General features: G+C 37.0%; 1 long non-coding RNA gene across 5 annotated transcripts; it reads right to left on the reverse strand.

Moving 5' to 3' along the window:
* Nucleotides 1–535: 535 nt before the first annotated feature.
* LOC113303853 lies at nt 536–4,202 on the reverse strand. Of its 5 annotated transcripts, XR_003337809.1 has the most exons (5): nt 3,855–4,202; nt 3,095–3,673; nt 2,773–2,846; nt 1,628–2,375; nt 536–869 (listed from the first exon to the last, which is right to left on the reverse strand). It is a non-coding gene; the product is annotated as an uncharacterized LOC113303853 (long non-coding RNA). The 5 variants fall into 5 exon arrangements; XR_003337808.1 differs by having other exon boundaries at nt 2,777–2,846; nt 3,486–4,202; XR_003337807.1 differs by having other exon boundaries at nt 3,486–4,202.
* Between the last annotated feature and the right edge of the window lie 17,572 nt (nt 4,203–21,774).

Below are 21,774 nucleotides of genomic sequence, written 5' to 3' on the forward strand. Positions count from 1 at the left end.
TTCATCAATTATGGATTTTTTCAATTATAGCGAGTATGATTATTGTTTTAACCAAGATGAGTGGCTTAATCTTCCTCGGCTAACTACTACTACTGATGATGCTATGGTTATGATGAGTGAGTTCCCCCCTCTACCACTCTCATCATCCATGGATTTTTTCAATTATCACAAGTTCGATCAAGAGGAGTGGCTTAATCTTTATGCAGGTTTGATTTACTGATACGATGAAGTGCTGAAGAAGACTAGTGCTGACTGCTAAGTTGTTCTATTCTTTTGATTTTTGTTGTCTATGTAGTGTAATAATTTTTTATGTGAATGTTGAATTTGTAGCGTGCGTTCATAATTTCATTTATATGTGCAGTGTAATTTTTTTGATTCTAGTCTGATCTCTCCTATGATATCTATCAAATTCCTGCATTTAGCTATCTCAGAAAGATAATGCAATACTGAAATAACAAAAACAAAAAGCATGACATGCTATCAAGTCCTGCACAAGCTTACAAGGACAATTACTCATGATCTGAGGTGGTCAGTGTGAGTGAGAATAGTTGTTCAGAGATTTTTATTAAAATGAAAATGGATAAGAAAACACAGGACTCAGTTTAGCTTTTCTAAGAGACGGGAGACAGAGGCAGAAGTCACAACCAACTTCGACAGACTTGTCATTACATCATCTGGTTGACTCAAACTCTTAACAAACTGAGCAAAAACACAATTGAATGGACATATTTATAACAACACCAAAGAAGAAAATTCTTCAGTTAATAATACTCCCCCTCGAGCTAAGTAGAAGTAGGATGCATAAGCTTGGACTGAAGACCACATAAAACTGGTGAAATAAGTCCTTTCGTAAAGATATATGCCACCACCTGCAAATGAGAAGGAACGATGCTGATGTCAACATTACCAGCAGTCACCAAATCCCCGACATAGTGATAATCCAACTCGATATGTTGGGAACTTGCATGAAAAACTGGTGTTATCACGGAACAGCTGAAAACGAATTGAATAATTCAACTAAGCTAACAAGTAGGAAATCCATATAACTTCTGAAGCAAGCAAAGCTAAGGCTTATACTCTGCTTTTGAAGAAGAGTTAGCAACAGTAGGCAACCTTTTAGACCCAAAAAGACACAATACCCAGCAGTGGATTTTCTGGTGTCAAGGCATCCAGCTCAGTCTGAATTAGAAAATCCAGATAAAGCAAAATCACCAGCAGCCAGTTTGATTCCACAACCAATTGAACCTTAAAGAAACCTCAAACTTTTCCAAACTAAAACCATATGACTTCTCCTAAAACTCAACTGACTTGCTTCACTCACAACAAAAGACAAAGTTTTAGCAACAGGAGAAAGTTTCACTAAAATCTACCTTCCTCCTAATCGAATTCTTTAGCCGCTAACCTGGCCTTGAACCTATCAACAAAGCAACATATGCAACCTTAACTTAAGTAATTTGTATTCCGTCTGTGGAAATCGAACCCACGACCTTACGGCAAAAAGCCATACGCTCTACCTCTACCAACTGAGCTACGACGGCAAGAGATGAGTAAAAAATTAATACTACAGCTGGGTGACACAAAATCAAAACACATATAGACTTCTAAATATTGCAGACGAAAAACGTACCTAACATCGCTATCAAAGTCCAGCAGCCCAAAAGATCAGAATATGCTGTAATCTTTAATTAGCGACACAAACATGCCGCCACCCGCATGCCTCAAATTAGAATCTCTGAACTCGGGTTGATGCTAGCAGACCCCAAAATCATTATCCTCTATCATAACTTTGGACCAAAGTAAAACATGAAGCATGATCCATGAAAGTATGCCAATATTAACTCAGGTAAATATAGTATTACAGCAGCAGAAGCCTTCAGAGTGACGCACCCTGACTTTTGTGTTAATAATAAGCTCTTTAATCTCTGTCAAGCATTTTATCGAACAGTTAATATTCTAACTGAATCTGTTACAAACTTGATTAGAATGAACAGTATTGACTGGAAAATCACCTCAAACTCAAATAATCATTCAACAGTCCTATAGTCAGAATATTCAAAATGTAAAACCAACCATACCCAGTGCAATGTTGAGGACTTAAAGAGAATAAAATGGATCAGCAGCCAGGATAAACAAATAAATGCTTCCACAACATGCGAATAGAGCAGAAAAGAAACAAATTTCTGATGATATCATCTAAGTGAAGAGACCAAATAATCAAACCTTCCGAATTCCTCCATCAATAATTTGGGTTTCCCGAGGATGATCAGATGAGAGTATTGTTGGTATTGAGTAAGGAGTTTCAATAGAGTCTGGAATTTGTACTAATAAGCTCTTGGATCCTATGAACAAGCCGGAAATGGCTGCAACCCGTAGCGCTGTTTGCCAAGCAGGAAAAAATAATATGTACATAATTGTCAGTATAAGAAAACAACAAATTCACAGCTAAAAAGTGTAATTGGACATAATAAAGAAAACCAAACAATATCTACATCGGCTACACTACTTACATGGCTGAATTTCTTTGATCCCAGAATAGTTGTTGACTATCATATACACAGTTAGTGGTTAAGTTTGCAAAAAAAAAAAAAATTATTTATTTTTGAAGCATATTAAGTTTGCAGTTGTTTGGTTCAACATGGGTGCTTTAATCCTAAGAACAACTAAATGTGCATATGAGTTCGTTTTGATTCAATTAGTGGATCTCTTCTCAAAGAACCTATTTTTCATCTAATAGATGTTATAAAGCAAGAGGTTTGAAGAGAGACAACTTACATACTTTCCAGAATTCTCTTCTCAAACAATCAAAAGATCCCATGTTTGGAGGTTATGCATCGTTACAAAACCACCTGGAAAAAGAGAAACCCCGTCAGAAGAGTAAATGATGGGGAAGAAAGCCTAACTTGATTTAGTGAACAGGCCAAACATAACTTAATTAAGCACACTCGATATGTTATCCGAGAGGAGTCGAGGCACAATTCACGATATAAAAGCATGAGCGACTGAAAGCACGTCCAAAAGACCAAGTTTAAAGAAAGAAGCAGGGATGACTTGCTTTCATTCTCTTTGTTCACAATATAGACTCCGCTAAACTTACCACTTTAAAATGTTCATATTGGTAATCATAACCAAATCCAGATTCTACATACTTCCTACTTCGATCCTTTGATGCACCAGGTGGACTTGGTACTCCCTTACATTCGTTGGAACATGGGTGCCATAACATAAGAACACAAGAGTGATTCTTATTAATATGCCTTAACAAAACCAAGCCATTACAACATCCAAGAAACTCAATTCCCCTCTCAGTGGATTCAACTAGGCGTATGTCATGACTAGATTCCTTGCATGTAGAGAATAATGGATCATAACTTAAGGTATCTACTGGGGAGCATTATACTAAATTTGTCAATTTCAACAGCATGCTGGTATTGTGCATTAAGAAAGTCAGAGCTTGACATAAATTGAGCCACTCATTGTTTACGCACCTGAATCGTGCAATTGACTTCACAGGCAACCGAATCAGGATGTCTGATAGGATATCTCTTGGCAAGTTCACCATTCCTGCGCATCAAATTATACCTATCCTTCTCCTCCTCCACAAATCCCTGGAAACCACCATTTCCGGAAATTCAGTGGAGAAGCAGCGGAGTGTAACTCTCTAGATGATGATTATCTGAAAAATGAAATTTCAAAAGTTCAAAGACATAACGTTCCGTGGAAAATAGAAGAATTAGGTAATGAACCTTCTTTTGAAGCTGTCGAGGATCTGGTGGACAAATTCAACAGCATGCTGGTATTGTGCTTTAAGAAAGTCAGAGCTTTACAATAAATTGAGCCACTCATTGTTTACGCACCTGAATCGTGCAACTGACTTCACAGGCAACCAATTCGGGATGTCTGGTAGCTTGGCAAGTTTTAGGACTAAAATTTATTAAGCTTCAAACCACTGATTTCAAGCAAGTGAAAAAAAAACATTGCAAAGGATAGTAAGAGAGATATAGAGTACCTGGAAAAGTCAAGATGCTGGGAGAATTTTCAGAGATTGTATAGACAAGGTCTTTCGAAAATGAAATAGAATCCATGATTTTCTTTTTCATAGTTTTATTCATCAATTTATAATTAAAAAAATGTCCGTGAAAAGAAAAATGTACTAAGATGTAGTAGATCTGTTTTCCAACCCAAGATCCAACAAAAATGATCAATTACACTCCTCAGTCTCCTTATTCCATACACTTCACCTTCAAATTTTCAACTTTACCATCAGCTTTCTTTTTCACACTTCAATGAGGAACAAAGTTTTGGCTGTGAATTTAGTAGAGTGTTTTTAGATTGGATTAGAAATATAAAAAATAATAAAAGGTGGTGGGGGGTGCCCAAGAGACGTGGTGAGTCGACCAACTCAAGTGAACCGCGAAAGCATCCTCCCGGACAGCTCAGCAGCACTCCCAAACAAGTCTCTCGTGAGGTTCCACGTGGATCGAAAGCAGAGTCGGCAACGGTGCTTTTTTTTCTGTGTGCAAGGTGGAGAGCAAAGCACCGGAATAAACCCCTCCACAGATCCACAACTCTTGGGTCAGGGTTCAGGGGCTTCTGCTAACGATCCCCTCACACCCCCGAGTTATCCGGACTCAGCTCCGCCTGCTTTTTAAAGTTGAAGAAACTTAACAGTATAAGCATTGTGGGACTTTCATACAACCATAATTATTGAAACTTTTTCAACAGTTGTAATTTTTCAAAAGAACTTTCAACAGTTGAATGTGTTTTTCTTTATTAAACAATCAAATTTCATTTTTGCTCAAAGTCCTTTATCCCTCTAAATGTCATCTGCCAGACAATGCCACTACATGCAAATGGCGTGTGCTAGAGCATTTTTGGCTTGTTTGATTTACATTACTGACTAATATTTTGGATTCAGTTCAAGCTAGCATCAAGTTTGGTTGACTCCAGCTTGATAATTCCGTATGATTTGCCAAGAAATAGGCCGAGTATGGTTATACATTGACAAACTGTGCTAGGCTAAAGATGAATAATGAGTCTCACAAAATAAGTTGTTGTACTCTAATTCTTTCGCAAGGCTGGGAATCTTTGATCCGCCCAGCTCTGGTATAATGTTGCATTATGAAGTCAGCAACTTCCACAAGTTTCGTACCAATTTCAACATTCTAGATTTCTAGTAATGCAAAAATTTAGAGATTCAATTCCTGTACTGTTGGCAAAGTACCTACAAGTAGGATTACTGGAGATGCCTGGTATTGCTAAAATAGCATAGCCAGACGGGACTGGGAGGACTTGTGATTCTAGAAGAACTTAAGAGCAGGAGCAGGAGTGATGCATTCACCTAATAACACCACCTGACCCGACTCACCAGCAGTACCTAGTCACTGACACCAAACACTTGCTCGTGATTGGAGTCGAGAAAAAGGAAAAGCAAGAAAAGAAAAGTACTTAACATGGAACCTATTACCTATACAGAAGAATGCTCGAAATTATGGAACTTCTTTCAACGAAACAAATTCATTTCTTCATGAAATATGAAAGTAAGCTCATATTCAGACTTAACAGATTAAAGGCTTTAACAGAGGTTGCACAATCAGGAAGGATGCTGATAGACTATGGGGAGATGCTAAATTGCTAGATATAGCAATTCCACTGCCACGCATAAATGCTTTAACAAGCAGTTTAGCATATTCCTGTTGTGAATGCTCTTCTGAATGTGACGGGAAAAAAGGAAGACAAGAATATAAGAGCTTATCCACCTGAAACTTGTTTTACCAATTACGCTTCAACTAAAACAGTATTCTCGACAGAAATAGAAATAGAGGATAAAATGATATACGCCTCTGATTCAGGTGCAGCAACAAGGCTATCTGATTATTAGGCATCGACCTTGAGCATCATAACTACCAAAATTATATGTGAATATACAGGAGGTGAATGTTACTACCAAAATTCCAATCCAATTGTCAAACAATATAGAAAAAAGAAATCATGCGCAAAACAAAAGTCACTTTGACATTACATAATTCAAAGAATTTATGGGGAATTAACAAAATCAACTGAGCTAGATTTTTTGAAGAAATAGCAAATGCAACTGAGATCGTGGTGGCTAACGATGCAACTTGGGATCTAAATAAATCAGAGTTAAGCAATTGGAAAATTGATACAACTCTGGAAGTAGGCATGAAGTGTGCAGGGTACCTCTACCTAATAGTCTGCAAACTAGATTATTGTTCTAATCCCTGTAATAGTCTTCAAGGTATTGCTAATTGATCTCAATCGTCACAGAAAACTCTGCCTAGTTGACTCCACTGTTCTTGTATAATTTAGCGATGAATGAAGACAAACTTTTCTGCAGTTACCTATTCCAACTACCTATTTCTGTAAAAGTACAAGTACCACACACAAGTCATAAAATGGATCCCAAAAAATTATCTATAAAATATCATTAAGAGGTAAGATCAACATATATTCCCTCTAACTACTGGAAAGCTCTCACTTTACGCAATTATGCAAGCATTTACTTATTCGACTCCCGTGCAATAAGCATGCATAAAGTATACATCATAACCATCACTAAAGATAATGTCACTAACAAAATGCAGCTGAACCTCAAATAAGAAAGTAAAAAGGACTCCCATGAAGTTGAATAGATGATTATAGTAATGCATATCCCCAAAGGCCGCACTAACAATAGTGTTTAAAAGGGGTTTAAAACCCCCTAAATTCACATGGGGAATAAAATCATGCAGATTTTCAGTTGTAGCAACAAGGCTATCAAGATCATTTAGGGCTTGGCCTTGAGCATCATAATTATTATCTGAATATCAGTCACCAAGAGTTAAAAACATAAAGTACAGGAAAACACATGCAACTTGTAGAGACCTCATTGGAAGTGATTGTGTGAAGGACCCTAAAAAAGTTGTGTTTCCTTCTGTGTCTGATAGAAGCGAGGAGTAAATAGTACCTCTTGTTCATGAATATTTCTCAAAATGGAACTACAAGAGCAGGATATTATAATCAATCAATGCAGTAGATACTCCTACAACTAGGACAAGGAATGACTACATTTTGTCAATCAAAAATACATTACCTGCTACATCGGGTCACCTGTTTCATTAAATGACCAAAGTTTATGAATTCATATCCTGGTACACATAAAAGATGAGTTTACAGGAGGCGGATGCCAAAAAGAAATCTCATATTAAATCTCTTCATAACTACAAAGGGTTTCTTGAGTGAATGCAACCTCCAAACTTCCCATCCAATTGTCAGCCAAATAGCTTAGGAAGATAGACAGAGGATATCACACGGAAAAACAAAAGTGGAAAAGGGGTCCAAGTCAGTCATGTTTGACAATACAAAATTGATTTCAGCTGGTACTCTACTCAGTATATCCAATGTAATCTCTTCAGGTACAAATTTGAAATACTCCATGAATGATGAAACCGGCAACCCTTGTATTTGAAGAATTAAGGATTTACAGAGGATGATACAGATAAGAGAGAATTCAAGAAATCTAGGGTTTATTTATGGAATAGAGTTTGGGGGTTTTTGGCTTGGGAAAAAGTGAAGGTAAGATGAGTCGCTTCTGGAAAGGGGTTTGTTTTGGCTGTGGTGGACGGGTGAGTTTTGGGATTTCTAGGGTAAGAAAAACGTAAGTATGGCTCACACACAAGCGCCGTGGTACTGCACCTACACTTTTTTTTGGATACAATAATATTTTCCAGTGCCGTGGTAATGCGTGCCCATACGCGACTACTCAAAATTAGGGGTGGGACTTGGGGTAGGTTGACCCGCCTAACCCATGCCCAACCCGAACGTTGGGCGGACATAGGCAATGTATTTTAGAACGTTGGGCCTAAATTTTATAAACCCGAACTAATTTTGGGCAAGCATGAACACAAATATTTCTAACTCAAGTAACTCTGATCCCAAAGAACTACGACATAGTCATATAAAACTATTTTTATAATTGGTATTATTATTTATTTAGAGTAATTTTAGTATTTATCTTCAAATCTAATAATGAAAATATAAATTATATCTATCTCGTTAATCATTCAATATAAAAATAAATAAATTATATTATTGTAAATATTCTGTAGTTATTTGGAAGTTTAAGATAAATGGAGCAATTAAATCTTATTATAACTAAAAAAATTTATTATCATATTAACAAATTCGTATGTATGGCGAAACTTGGGTCAACCCGAGGAACCCGACGAACATAACTTGGACGGACTTGGGAAGTATCTCCATGGGTTCCAGGGGTTTGATGGGCAATCTGGGAAAGATTCCTAGCACGAGCCTGCCTCGGCCAAGATTTCTAACCCGCCCAACCAACCTAAGTCCCACCCCTACTCAAAATCATCTTTCATCGAAAAATTCATTCGGCAAAATACGAATTCATTACAAATGTAGTATGAAATGAAAATGTTGACATCCATTTTTGTCATTTGAGATTTTGCCCAAAAGGAAATGGACTGGAATTAAAGGGGTAAGGCGTATTCCCATGCACGTGCCAAAACCTGATATTTGGCATATATGCACCCACTATGGGTATGCCAAACTCATATGCCTATATGTCAGTCCTGGCATATAGGCATACACGACAGAGTTCCCAGCGAGCGATAGAGATTCCAGCGCTCACTAGTCATTCCATCGCTAGTGTTAGTCAAGTTGTCGCTCGCTTATTTGATCATCGCTAAGTAGTTCATCATCCAACGGCTGCAATTTTTCACGATTATAAGTACCCAAATTCAACTCACAATTTAAGAAGATATTTCTGTAATTCGATGTTGGGTTTCAGTTGCAAGGGATATAGATTTGAAATATTATGTTGAAATGTAAAACTAATTTTTAACTGAATATTAACGTAAAAAGATAGTTTTCATTAATTAAAATAAAAAGATTACATTTGAAATATTTAAACTAAATTATTCAAATAAACTACTCATTACTACTGATTTCTTTGGTCGTTTCCTTCTTGACCAAAGACCCAATTACCCACGTTTTCTGGATCAAGGGTACTGTTCAACATTTCAGTTATCGAGCCTTGTTCGGTTTGAGACTCACTTAGTGATTGAGTCTCATCAGAATCAGCATAACCTTGGTAATTATTAGGGTGCAATGGAACACGATACAAATCTTGAAATGCGTGTTGTTGATGTGATGGAGGAGTTTACTGATATAACTGAAATGCTGATGAGGTTGAGGCAATTGGAGGGGGTTGAGGCAATTGAGGTAAACAAATTCGATTGCCTAATAAATTCTAAGTTCACACCACCACCAGGAGTCATTATTTCCATCTGTCCAAGCGGACGTGCCGGAGTTTTATCCATGCCAACGTTTTCATCAGCTCCACGTTCTACTTGAGTATCTAACACTAGGTTTGGAGTAGAACTTTCTGGTACCTCCTGCATAGGACAACGTCTCAATCTTCTTTCACTTCCACGACTTTGGCGACTTCCAGTTGGACTCATTCCTCCACCACTGGGACTCAAATGAGTCATTCCTCTACCACTGGACTCAAATGAGTCATTCCTCTACCACCTCTAACACTGGGACTCATTCCCCTACTACTACCTGAACCATCATTACCCTCAAATCCTTGAATCATGTCAAACATCATGTTGTCCCTCTGTCTTTGCAGCTCCTCCAAGTGTAATCTCTAAAATCCCTGAAGTAGAGATTCATAATTGTTCAACTGGGTCAGATACTCCATCGGCGTGGCATTGACTCCCCAGTATGGATAACTCCGATCAGGTGCACTATAAGTAATTGGATAAGTAACAATCTGTCCAGATGTGGCAGATATAGTCTGTACATCCCAAGAAAATGGTGGCAAAGTTGACGATGAACTTTGAGAAGGATATGCAAATGCGTCGCATGTCTTTGGTGGAGGTTGGGAAGGAATACATTCATCAACAAGTGGCATCCTACCTAAAACTGGGAAATCAACTCGACCCAAACTTTACGGTTGCATAGAAATATTGGGCTTGAAAATAGTGTCAAACCAAAATAGGTACTCATTTCTATCCTTTGGATCCTGGATCAATTGATTAGCTTCTTGCCAATGATGACCTTCCCTTAACAATTTGAAGTAGTCTTCTCACTAGTGGAAATCAGCAGTTTCGCGACCGATAAAGCAAGTCATTTAACTCATATCTATGACTTGCTTTGTCAGTCAAAGAAAGGGTGGCTGTTTGAGTGTCTTTTTCAACTATGACGTGTCTCTGGGATCGTTGAAAATCTTATATCAACGACCGATTTTAACGGTCAATTTTTTATTACTGACTTCAATCAGTCATAGATATAAATCTTAATATAAAAAAAAATCAGATTGGCTGTCTGGCCTGACTGAATCTGACTAAATCTGAAATCTAACCAAAATGAAACTCAAACGAAACTCAAATTCAAACCAAATTCAAATGAAACTCAAGTTAGAATTCAAATGAGAATCAAATGAAACTCAAATTAGAATTCAAATGAGAATCAAATGAAAATGAGAATCAAATGAAAATGAGAATCAAATTAAACTTGCACATAAATAATCATTCAACTTAACATTCATTGATTCGTTGGTTTTAAATTAAACAAAGGATTAAAATATGTAGTTCTGACCAGTGTAATCTGTAGTTCTAGGATTCGATTACAAAACGATGAACTAAAAAACTATTGATTAAACAGCAAAATTATAAAATCCGACGATGATGAAGAACTTATTCCTACTTCATAATGGTGTACCTGCACAACAAAAGCCATCGGCTGATTAATGTGGGGAGGTCACAATACTCAAGAAAATGCTTATAAAAACAATAACCATGCACATGAGAGGACATTAATCTATAAAGGTACCATCCTAACCAATATGATGTCAATGTTTTTAGATGCCTCTGTCCAACATCGACACAAACGTAACTAGTTCATTAATTCACGACCTTGACATATCTCGAGCACAAGATACATAATGGGTTATACATGGAATCCTAATGTAAGAACGATAACATGTATTGCAGGTAAGGTTGCAGAGATGCCCCAAGATGAATAACCAAAAGAACTCAACAGTTTTGCTCTTCCTACTGATAAACCAGTTTCTATTAGCGCAGTGATTGAGAAAAGCATGAGGAAACAAAGAAACCTATTTTTTGAATCAATGGATTTAAATGGGAAATAGGTTTCTTTAGGAAAATTTATCATTCATCAACTGATAATCTGAAACATCAGTGAATCACACTTATGGGAATAGATAGAAAGACATACTTGTGAAGTAATCTTCATGTGTGGTCGTCTTGTAAAGCAGGGCACCAGTAACTTCAACAAAAACAAAAACAAAAATCAATAAATCATATTCCAGTACACAAACAAACGTCAAAACCTAGATTATACAGCAGTAGCTAAGATGAAATGCTGCACTAACATAAGAAATAAACCTGGGAGTTATTCCTACCATAAGTGATTAATAAATATGACAGACGAACAAACTAATATATGAGATAAGTAATCAATCATATCACAAATTCCTCGTAGATCAGTTAAGCATATATTGTCAGCATGTTTGGTTTCATTATCACAATAAATACGACAGAAAAATAAACTAGCATATGAGAGAATGCAAAAAAAAACATGTGCCAGATTAAATATTATAACTCTTTAACAGGAAGTAAGATCTGCCAATATATTCATCGAGTTTTACGAAGACAAGCAAGAAGCAACAACAATATATTGATATAGACAAATTGTAATACCATGTCCCTTGTACTGAACTAAGAGAAAGGTTAGGGGTCTCTTTAGACAACTAACATCTCTTTTCAACATGATTAGCAGCTTCCCTCAGTAAACCCATGTCTTCGTTCGTTTCTATATATACGGATAAAATCAGTTTATTGGTTCTTTGACTTTTACAAATATAAGCTCATAAGGTGTAACTGTGTACATGGTAATGAGTCAACAAGACCAGAAGCAGACCTGGATTCAGACTAATGATATCCCAATTATCTAATTGCTAGAGAATACCTCTAAGCTTTACTAGCAAAAATGCCTAGCATAAGCACAATCTTTCCAACCCTAACAAGATCTAAAACGCCATGTTGAAGTAAATATTTTAAGCATCGTTTCTTTATCTTATCAATTAACGGAAATGCTTGTGAAGGATATATATCGTTCCGATCACCTCCCATCTTCCTCGAAATGAAATAAGTATAGCATGTGGCATGTGCCATTTACATCACCAAAAGTTACAGTTGAACTCTAGAACGAGAATTTTTTTTTCCGAGGTTGTGTTCTTCCTATGTTGCTATGTCCATTCCTATTTTGAAAAAGCTTGTTTTTCCTCTGTGAAAAATCTAACCAATTCATCAATTCACAAGACATAAATTGAACTTACAATTCAAAAATTAACACAACAAACATAAGCAGGTAGCTTCACCTTCAGCTGCATCTTCTGGGTCTTCGCATATGCTTCGTTACTTGACCTAGAATGCTTTCTTGGGATTTTCCTTCTTTTCACCAGCCTCTTGTCTCCTTGCCAGCTGACAAAAATAAATCTTGTAATGCCAAACCACCGTTACTACGACATTTTGAATTGTAAATCCAATCAATACTAAACAAATAAGCCACATTGGAAACTACTAATACAACTAACAAAAATAAAGTCTCATTTTCACATCACCTTCTTTATCATCATCATCATCATCCTAGGGTGTACTGCTGCTTGCGGCCAGTTACAAACAAACCAAACAAATATTGGAACTAGACTTTCACGACTTCTAAGTTCTGAGAAGAGAAGATGTTCAGCTACAAACACCTGTAATTTGATAAAGTAAAGAACTACCACACAAGGAAGAAATGGAACAATTTGTCTAAGGCTTTCATGAATGAATATATTAGGGCTTTCACCCCTAGAAAAAGGAGAACTGCGAGGACATGCACTTTTTTTCCTAGGACTAGAACTGCGCCGAACAGGAAAGGCATTTTAAAAAATAAGGATGTTTTCATCAATATAAGGTACAAAGCCAAAGAAGACAAGGATCCAAGATGTGTAAATTGTACTACCTTCCGCCTGACTTGCTTCTGCTTCTCCTGCATTCTTGTTCATACCGACTTCAAATACCACCATCGGTAATCAGGACTTAAACTGCGGAGCTTACTACGACTTCTCCTTCTACTTTCCCGACCCCAATGCTCGTCACGAGACCTGGAACTGGAATGGTTTACAATCAGCGATACTGATTTCATAAATTATGTCTCAAAATATAGTCAAAATAACAGACAATACCTTCGATGGGGGATGCAACTTATAGACTGTTCCAGACTCCCTCTAGCCAAAATAACAGAAAATATATTGAGATCGATCATCCCACGACTTAGTGTATCTGCCCAAATTCCAGAGGTGGCCTGAAAAGAATCCTTCTTCAATGGATGCTTAGAATCTGTTGAAGTATTTTGGTCCTGGTTTTCAAGGCACCTCTCACTGATAGAACTTTGCATTTCTGCAGGTTTTCTGGAGATTTGATCAGTATAAAAAGTCAATACATCAAAACGGTCATCAAAATTGTTCAGTTGCTTTCCAGAAAAGGGATAAAAAGTCTGTGAACTAATAGACTCTTCAAAACTGTTCAACATCATTCCAGAAAGGGATCACCATTTTATGAATTAATAGACGCATCCCCAGTCTTGGATTTAGCTTGCAAAACTAGTCTTCGAGTGGCAAAAAAATCGATTATTGTTGAAGAAGATGCAGAACTACCGGAAGGCATCGCAGGAAATATATCAACACTGGCTTGCATAAATGCTACAAATAGATCTTTCTTAGTCAAGAGGACAAACAAATCTACAAAGAGCATCAACGTTGGGACTTTGTTTGGGAAAAATACACTTTGGTGGGCAATGCAAAACGGACTTCTTAATGGCAAGTCATTTAGGCCACATGAAATTTCCGGTATGAATATGTAAATCTTTATCCAAAAAATATTGTTTTACAAGACATGATGAATATAACTCGCCCAAAAAAACATGAAACCATCACAAGAAAAATCTGAGGAGGCTTTGCTACTTTAGTTCAGCCATGCACTAGAATCCTGAGAGAAGCATAATATGTGTACAAGACTACAAGTCCAAGAGTTCTGTACCAAAAATGAAACGGGCATAGTTTCACTTCTCTCTATTATATTCAAATATGATCAGATTGAAAACTGTGCTGAGCCTGGGAGGTAACTCCAGAAACAACATGCGGTGTTGCTGATAGAGAAACTGTATCCTCAAACAGATCAACCTCAGATAAATGATTATAGGTGTAGGGTTGTTGGTCCTCCTTTCTTCAAAACTCCCATTTTATTACATAACCATATATAAAGAGGAAACATATATCCAGACCATGAAAGTATATCATTATAAATAAAAACTTGTTCCTGGTTAATATTTTTCAGTCAGTGTACTATGATTATTTGCCAGATCAGGTTCATTGAGAAGCCCAAGAGACCAACAAGTGCAAACAGAAACTGAACATATTTAGATATCCAGCATCATGTAAATTTTTTCACAGAGCATCTTGGATTCTATTAGGAAAATGTGAAAATATCATTAGCTATTACTTACTAGCAGGTGAAGTTTTCTCGGGGATCAAAGTCATCAAAATCATCTTCAGCGACAGCTGTTGCAGATAAGACTTGGGAGAGACTACAATTGGAAGAAAGGGCCTCTGGAGAGCTGGATGACAAAACAGCGTTATCCCTGAGACAAATTCAGTGTACAAGAATATAAATATCAACCAACACTTTTAATATGCAAAAGAAGTTATCCACTATCTCAATTCCAACACCTAATTATTATTCAAGTAAAGCAGAACAAGGGCCACTTAATGCTAAACCAAGGCCAACTGAACTTATAATACACTCAGGAATCGGCACCATATGGTTCAGATCCTTTCTTTTAAGTGGCAACCCCAACTAAAAGAACAACCGATACAAATTACTCACAACTTATTGTCATTGAATATAACAACACAAACCTCCCATTCCGTGCAGGCACATCCTTAGTAAGAGAAAATTCACAAGTACACTACTTTTATACAACAATGAAGAACTTGAAGTATAAAAACATATTATACTTAGATATGAAAGTTTTATTTACATTTGTTCAGCATTCAGACCATACTTTGCAAATTGAACCATATTATCTCTTCCATCACATTCCTTCCTACAAGTGCACAAAAATAAACCCTACGAAATAAAGCTTTTAAAACTAAACAAAGCTCTAAGCTCCACAAGGATACAATAAACTCACCATCAATATTTTCAACAGTTTTTAAAGGTGCACGCTTGGATGAAGATAATCCAGTAGATTTAAAACCATATGATACCACCAGGACAAACCACGCAAACACCCAAACCTATAAACAACAAGCATCATCACAACAATAACAACTACTTAATACAAAATCTCAATCAATTCAAGAAAAACCCTAAATGAAAAGGAGAATAAAAGTTGAAAACCCATATCTCAGATCTCTTAAACAAAATCAGTAAATTTGAGTTCTATTTGAACCTTCAAATAAAAAAATTCCCAAATCAAGGAAGAACAATAAATATATCCTTAAGAAAAAGAAATTAGTGCAACTAATCTACAATAAATCAGAAATTACCTGCTGATGTTCTTGCTTAGAGTATATCAAGATTGACAAAACTGAAAATGAAACAATAAATAAATTGATACAAAATCAGTTTCTGCAAAACCCATTAAATCAGTTACAAAAGATTATTTGAAAACCCTTAGCAAAAATCCCCAAAATTTGTGCTAACCCATAGCCAAAACCCCCAAATTCCGAAATTGAAATCTTAACAAAAAAAAAACCTTCAATACAAAAAATCGAAATTGAAATTGAAACCGGGTGATGCTCAAGATAGTAACGAGAATGATGATTTAAAGAAGAAAAGTGTTGAAATAGGTAGAAGAAAATAGTGATTGGTTCTTCTTACTTAGGTCTTTGAAATCGGTAAAAGAAACAAATTTAGGGTTTGGTCGTTATTCTGTGATGAGAGTGAGGAAAAACGAATCCTAGTTTTGTATTGAATGATAATAACCATGAGCTGATCATCAATCATCATTATCTTCAAGAAAATTGGTACTGGTTTTAATGAGAGAGAGATTGGATGTGAGGTGCGGCGTGAAATAAGATGTCTAGGTTTTTTGTTTTTGCTTCTAGGAGTGAGTGGTAATAACAAGAGAGACTGGTTGTCTTCAAACCCGCTTACTTTAGTCTACTGAATCGAAAGTGTGGGACCCAGAAAATCCTAATCATAGATCATCAGTCCCGGAATGGGTCCTTCAGTGAGGGAAAAAATAGTAAATATTCAACGACGGGTATTAACGCTTGATTATATCTTTGACTGTCTTGTTCGGTACAGGGTCACTTGATCGTCGATAGGGGTCATGGATGTGGGTTTAAAATACCCCCTTTTCCACTAGTGTCTTCAGAAACCTCAGAACTTTGATAGGGGTTGGCGGATATAACTGATCTTCTTTGCAACTGAAGAAGTTGTCTTTCATCATAATACCAAACACCCTTTTGAGAAATAGGGCTGTATAACACGATCCTTGTAAGGCTTAGCTGTAACATTCTCTGAGCTTGTTCTTCTTCGAACTCAGGTATTGCTTCATATGGATGGGAGATAAAGTTATGGCTTGTTCTACTCAACTGCTGAATCTTATGAACAATAGCAGTATGTTGACCATCTTCAATCTGTATAGGTTGCAAATTCTCGGAATCGTACTTCCATATGATCCGAAAAACATTGGTATGATTCTTAAGAGAATGTTCTGAAACAAGGAACCATGTATACCACCAATACTGCAAATAATAAAATTATTTGTTATTAAATTTTCCATGTGAAAATAACAAACAAATATTTGGAAAAATATTGGTTCTTACCTCCAGAACTCCCCCAAAGCATTAAAACTATCTTTGACACACGTCGAGTTATCACCAAGGGCCATGTAAATCTATGATAAATTGCAGACCCCCAATCATATGTTGGTGCTTGCTCTAAATCTTCTAATGCTTCGAGAAAACCAATTAAGACCACTGAGCTAGCATTTGGAAATAGACATTGGCCTCGTGTCCACAATACATACACCCTTTCGGGCTCCTCATAATGGTTAGGGAACAAATATTGATTACCAAGTTCCCTGTTCTCCTCCATATTCCTAGCATAACGTTGTAAAAAACTTTTCAACCCAACCACTTTTAATCCATACACTTTTATTTGTCTATGTACTGGATTTCCTTCTAATTCACTTGAGTATAAAGGAAGTCTTTGTTTCCATTTATCTCATGTCATCTAATTTAGTCTGTTAAATGGAAGTAAGATTCCCTCACATGGAATTCTAGTTTACATGTACAAATCTAGCGGTGAAATTAACTCCTATTAACAACAATTTTTCATAATTAGAGTTTGTTGCTTTTTATAAAACAAAATACATAATTTAAAAATGAAATTACTAGAGAAAACTAACTTACCGCATTCAAAGTCCTTGAAAAAGAACGTGTTTGTAGTCTTCCACCATCTTTCTAATATAACTTGAACTTCTTGAGTCCTGTGGTTTCTAGGTTGAATACGATATAGATGTCGCCAAGGATATCTTCCAACTCTCTTGAACAACAGGGGGAAGTAATTGAAAAATCACTTGTAACTCAGTCCATCCACCTCTTAGAGTTACCAAATTAACTCGCTCCTCATAGTCAGATAGGTGATTAGAGAACATACCTTCACCTGCTACTTGTCTAACATTATTAAACTCATAATTTGTATCCACAACAAAACTTATTTCACTGGCTGGGACACTAGTACATCCTTTGGCTTTTCTGTTTCTTTTTCTTCTCCCCATATTTTTTTAAGAAGTGATTGTGAGGGAATAAGAGTTGACAAGGGAAACAGAAGAGTTGAGAAGGGAATTGTAAATGCTGGAATTGTGAAGGGTGGAATTGTTTAAGAAGTGATTGAAGGTGCGGTATTTATAGGCGTTAGAATGTCACACACTGGCAATATTGATTACAACGCGAGCGACCTAGTTACTATCGAGCGATATTGACTATATCGCCAGCGATAGAAACTTAGTCGTTTATTGGTTTTCCCATAGTGGCGCAAATGGTTTGCCATGCCACCTGATATGCCAAACACCATTTTTTTAACATGTGCATAGGAATAAGCCTAAGAATAGTTGAAATTGTTTGGACCAAGCCTACCAAAGAACGACAATACTTTTGTCTGCGGCATTAAACCTTAAGGGTGCATTTTGGTGAAATATATGTATGAGAATGAGAAAAGGCAAAAAGTTATTAAGAAAAATCTTCTGTCAACTGTTTGGACCAAGCCCATCCACCAGAGAGAATCGATTCAGACCCGAAACCATGAAATGCTACGAAGTATCCCCACAAAACTTAATGTTAATGGTGGTACACCGTGGGTAGGGGTGTGCAACGGACGGACGGTTGCGGATTAGGGGTCACCCGCAACCAAACCGTCAAAATTGCGGATTTGAAAAATCAAACCGTGACCGGCCCAATCACCCGCGGATTTTACATCCGCGGATCCGCGGATTGTGCGGTCCGGTTACGGATTAACCGCGGATTAGGGATAAAAAAAAAAAAAAATTGGGCATGTCTTTGGCATGAGGCCCAACTCTCTCTGACTCGCAAGTAAGTTGTTGGAAAGGTCCTGAATAAGCAAACAAATAGCTGGGCTTACTTGACATCAAAAATAGGTCCTGAATAAGCTATTGCAATTAGCTGGGCTTAGTGACCATCACATTCAATTAGCTGGGCTTAGTGGCTTATAGCTAATGGAGAAGAGTCAGATGCGGTGCGGTTGAATCCGCGGTTTTCAATATTCAACCGCACCCAAACCGCTAAAACGTGCGGATTTGAGAATCCCATCCGTGTCCGGCCCATACGTCTTGCGGTTTGGGTGAAATCCGCAATTTTGCGGACGGATACGGGTCAAATCCGCGGTTCCGGTTTTTATGCTCACCCCTAACCGTGGGTGCTGAAGAATGTTTGGTTACATTAATAAAAAATTGCTAACACTCAGCCAATGCTGACCTGTCTAGCAGGCCTAGGCTTTAGAGTTCAAGTGCATGGAGCAGCAAATTTTGGCTGGGCCTAGACATATACAACCAGATAATCGACATAATCCCAATTCCCTGAATACCATCTTTGGAGGTTCTCAAGTACTTAAGAACCGCATTTAGCGCTTTCTCAAGTACCAAATTCAGAGACCCCTTTCTAGAAGACCAAGTTCGGATTTCTAAAAGGACTATTATAAGATGTGTAAACAAAACAGGATTTCAGAGACCACTCCATTGAATTTCACCATATCATTTTTTTTTTTTTTTTTTTTTTTAAATTTCACCATATAAACCAACAAGGGGTTAGGAGTTACCACTACTCTTCAACGAGAAGATGGTGATTTTGCAACTTTGGGGAGATGGTAATGCAAACCCCAAAGGCCACACTAGCAGAAGTGTTCGTATTACAGGGGTTCGAAACCCCGCAATAATTCAACTACCTAAACTCACAGGAAGAATAAAATCTCGTGCAGCTTTGAAAGTCAAACATATCTATGACATTTGATATTCGCATATGCCGCATAAAACACTGCCTGCATAAAATGCTCTTATATAGTTAAACAATGAAAATTTGACAGGGATTCCACTGTCAGCATAAAATTCTACAGTGTAGTTTAACATACTCCCATTGTGGATGCTCTTACACTGTTTAGCAATGAAATTGTCACACGGAAAAGAAATGGAAAGAACATAAGAGCTTTTTCACTCGAGATTTAGTTCACCAGCTACACTTAGACGGAAACAGCACTGTAGGCAGAATGAGAGAGAGAGAGAGAGATAAGCCTCTAATACAATTGAAGCAATAGGGTTATATGATCATTTAGGCATCAGCCTTGAGCATCATAACTGTTATCAGTGTCAGCAAGAGTAAAAAGAAGAATGTTATAGGAAAAGCCGTGCAACTTGTAGAGACCGAAGTAATTATGTAAAACACCCTAAGAAATTAGTGTGTGATAGATGCCGGGAGTCAATATTACCTCTTGTTCACAAATATTTAAATTGAACTACGAAAGCAGGGAGTACTACTATATTAAATGAGCAATTTATATGAATCCAAACCGGTATAAGATGGATTTACAGGAGGCGGATTCTAAGAAGCATTCTGGATTCTCTAGATAAACATTTCAAGTCTCTTCACTACAAGAGGTTTCTTGAGCGAATGCTACCTCCAAAATTCCCAACTAATTGCCAGCCTATTAGGTTAGGTACATAGAAAAAGGGTATCATGCAAAAAACAAAATTGGAATGGAGTCCTAGAGAGTCATGTTTGAAATTAAATATTCCTCAAATGCAACCAAGCTGGTGGTTGCAAACAACTTGGGATCTTAACTTAATTAGAAATTGAAAAACTGTGGAAGTAGGCATGCACATGAAATGTGTAAGGTGCCTTTCCTAATAGTCTGCTAACGAAATCATTGTACAGAATCCTGGCAGGAGTCTAATTGTACTTGTAAATATTTACTGATGAATGAAGACAAACTTTAGTGCAACTTACTATTCTACTTGCCATTTTCTACGTTGCATTGTTTGAAGTTTTGAACTCTAGACAAAATATAATAGAACCACAAATTTGGATCCCTAAAATTATCTATCAAATACGTTACGAGGATATATATATTCCCTCGTACTAGTGGGAAAGCTTACACTTTCTGCAATTCTGACTACATTTAATCATTTGATTTCCATGCATCAAGGTCCCAAGGAAATAACTAAAGCATACATTCTTTCACAGGGATAATGTCAGGTGACTAACAAAATGCAGAGTTAACAAAACACTTTCATGAAGTTGGATAGATGATATAAAGACAGAATAATGCAGTCTCAATATATTACTCAACAAAACAATGTCAAAATGCATGTAGGTTCACACAAATGTTATTTGTTGTCCAATTCAAAATGAAACCCGACAAAGATTACCTGACCAGTTTATAAAGTATCCAGGTTTCTTCCTCCTACAGCTGGTTGAATAGCTAGTCATGGCTTTCCGTCTCCTCAATTGCAACTGACTCCATTATCTTCGTTTCTTCTTCCTCTAATACTTCAACGAAACTAAGGTGTTCATGTGAGGGGCGACTTGACGAAACCGTTCCTTAAATTCCACAAGCCTTTTCGAGGTAGAAACTTTTGGGTCGTAAACGTTGAGACAGTTTCCAATATAAGTTAAAACACCACCACTTTTTGTAACGGCAATTAATTCACCATCCCAAACCCTAAACTCTTTGCTCCAAACCAACGACTGATCTTCCTCCCGCGCTTTCAAGTCATGATTGTCATTCTTCTTTTTTAATACCCATATGTCATGACAGACGGCTTCTACATAAACAGGAAGAAACAAAACCCCTATCCTATCATAATCCCAATAGCCATCTGGTGGTGAAGGAGGAAATGAAAGACGTTCACAAAACTTTTCCTCTGCCACATCGAAGGTAATGAACATATCTAATTCATTATCCAGCCAATAAAGAGCTCCACTGGCAAAGATACCTTGTTGAGGAGAATATAGGCGCCCAAAATCAACATTTACAATGTTTTTCCATCCACTGCCACTGCCTAGAGTTCAAAAGACTGGTTCTTCAACAAATATATTCTGATAACTTTGTTCAAAAGATACCTTGTTGAGGAGAATACAAGTTTTTACTTCGATAAAATCCT

Source organism: Papaver somniferum, chromosome 8 (genome assembly GCF_003573695.1).
Source record: "Papaver somniferum cultivar HN1 chromosome 8, ASM357369v1, whole genome shotgun sequence".
Lineage (NCBI taxonomy): Eukaryota > Viridiplantae > Streptophyta > Magnoliopsida > Ranunculales > Papaveraceae > Papaver > Papaver somniferum.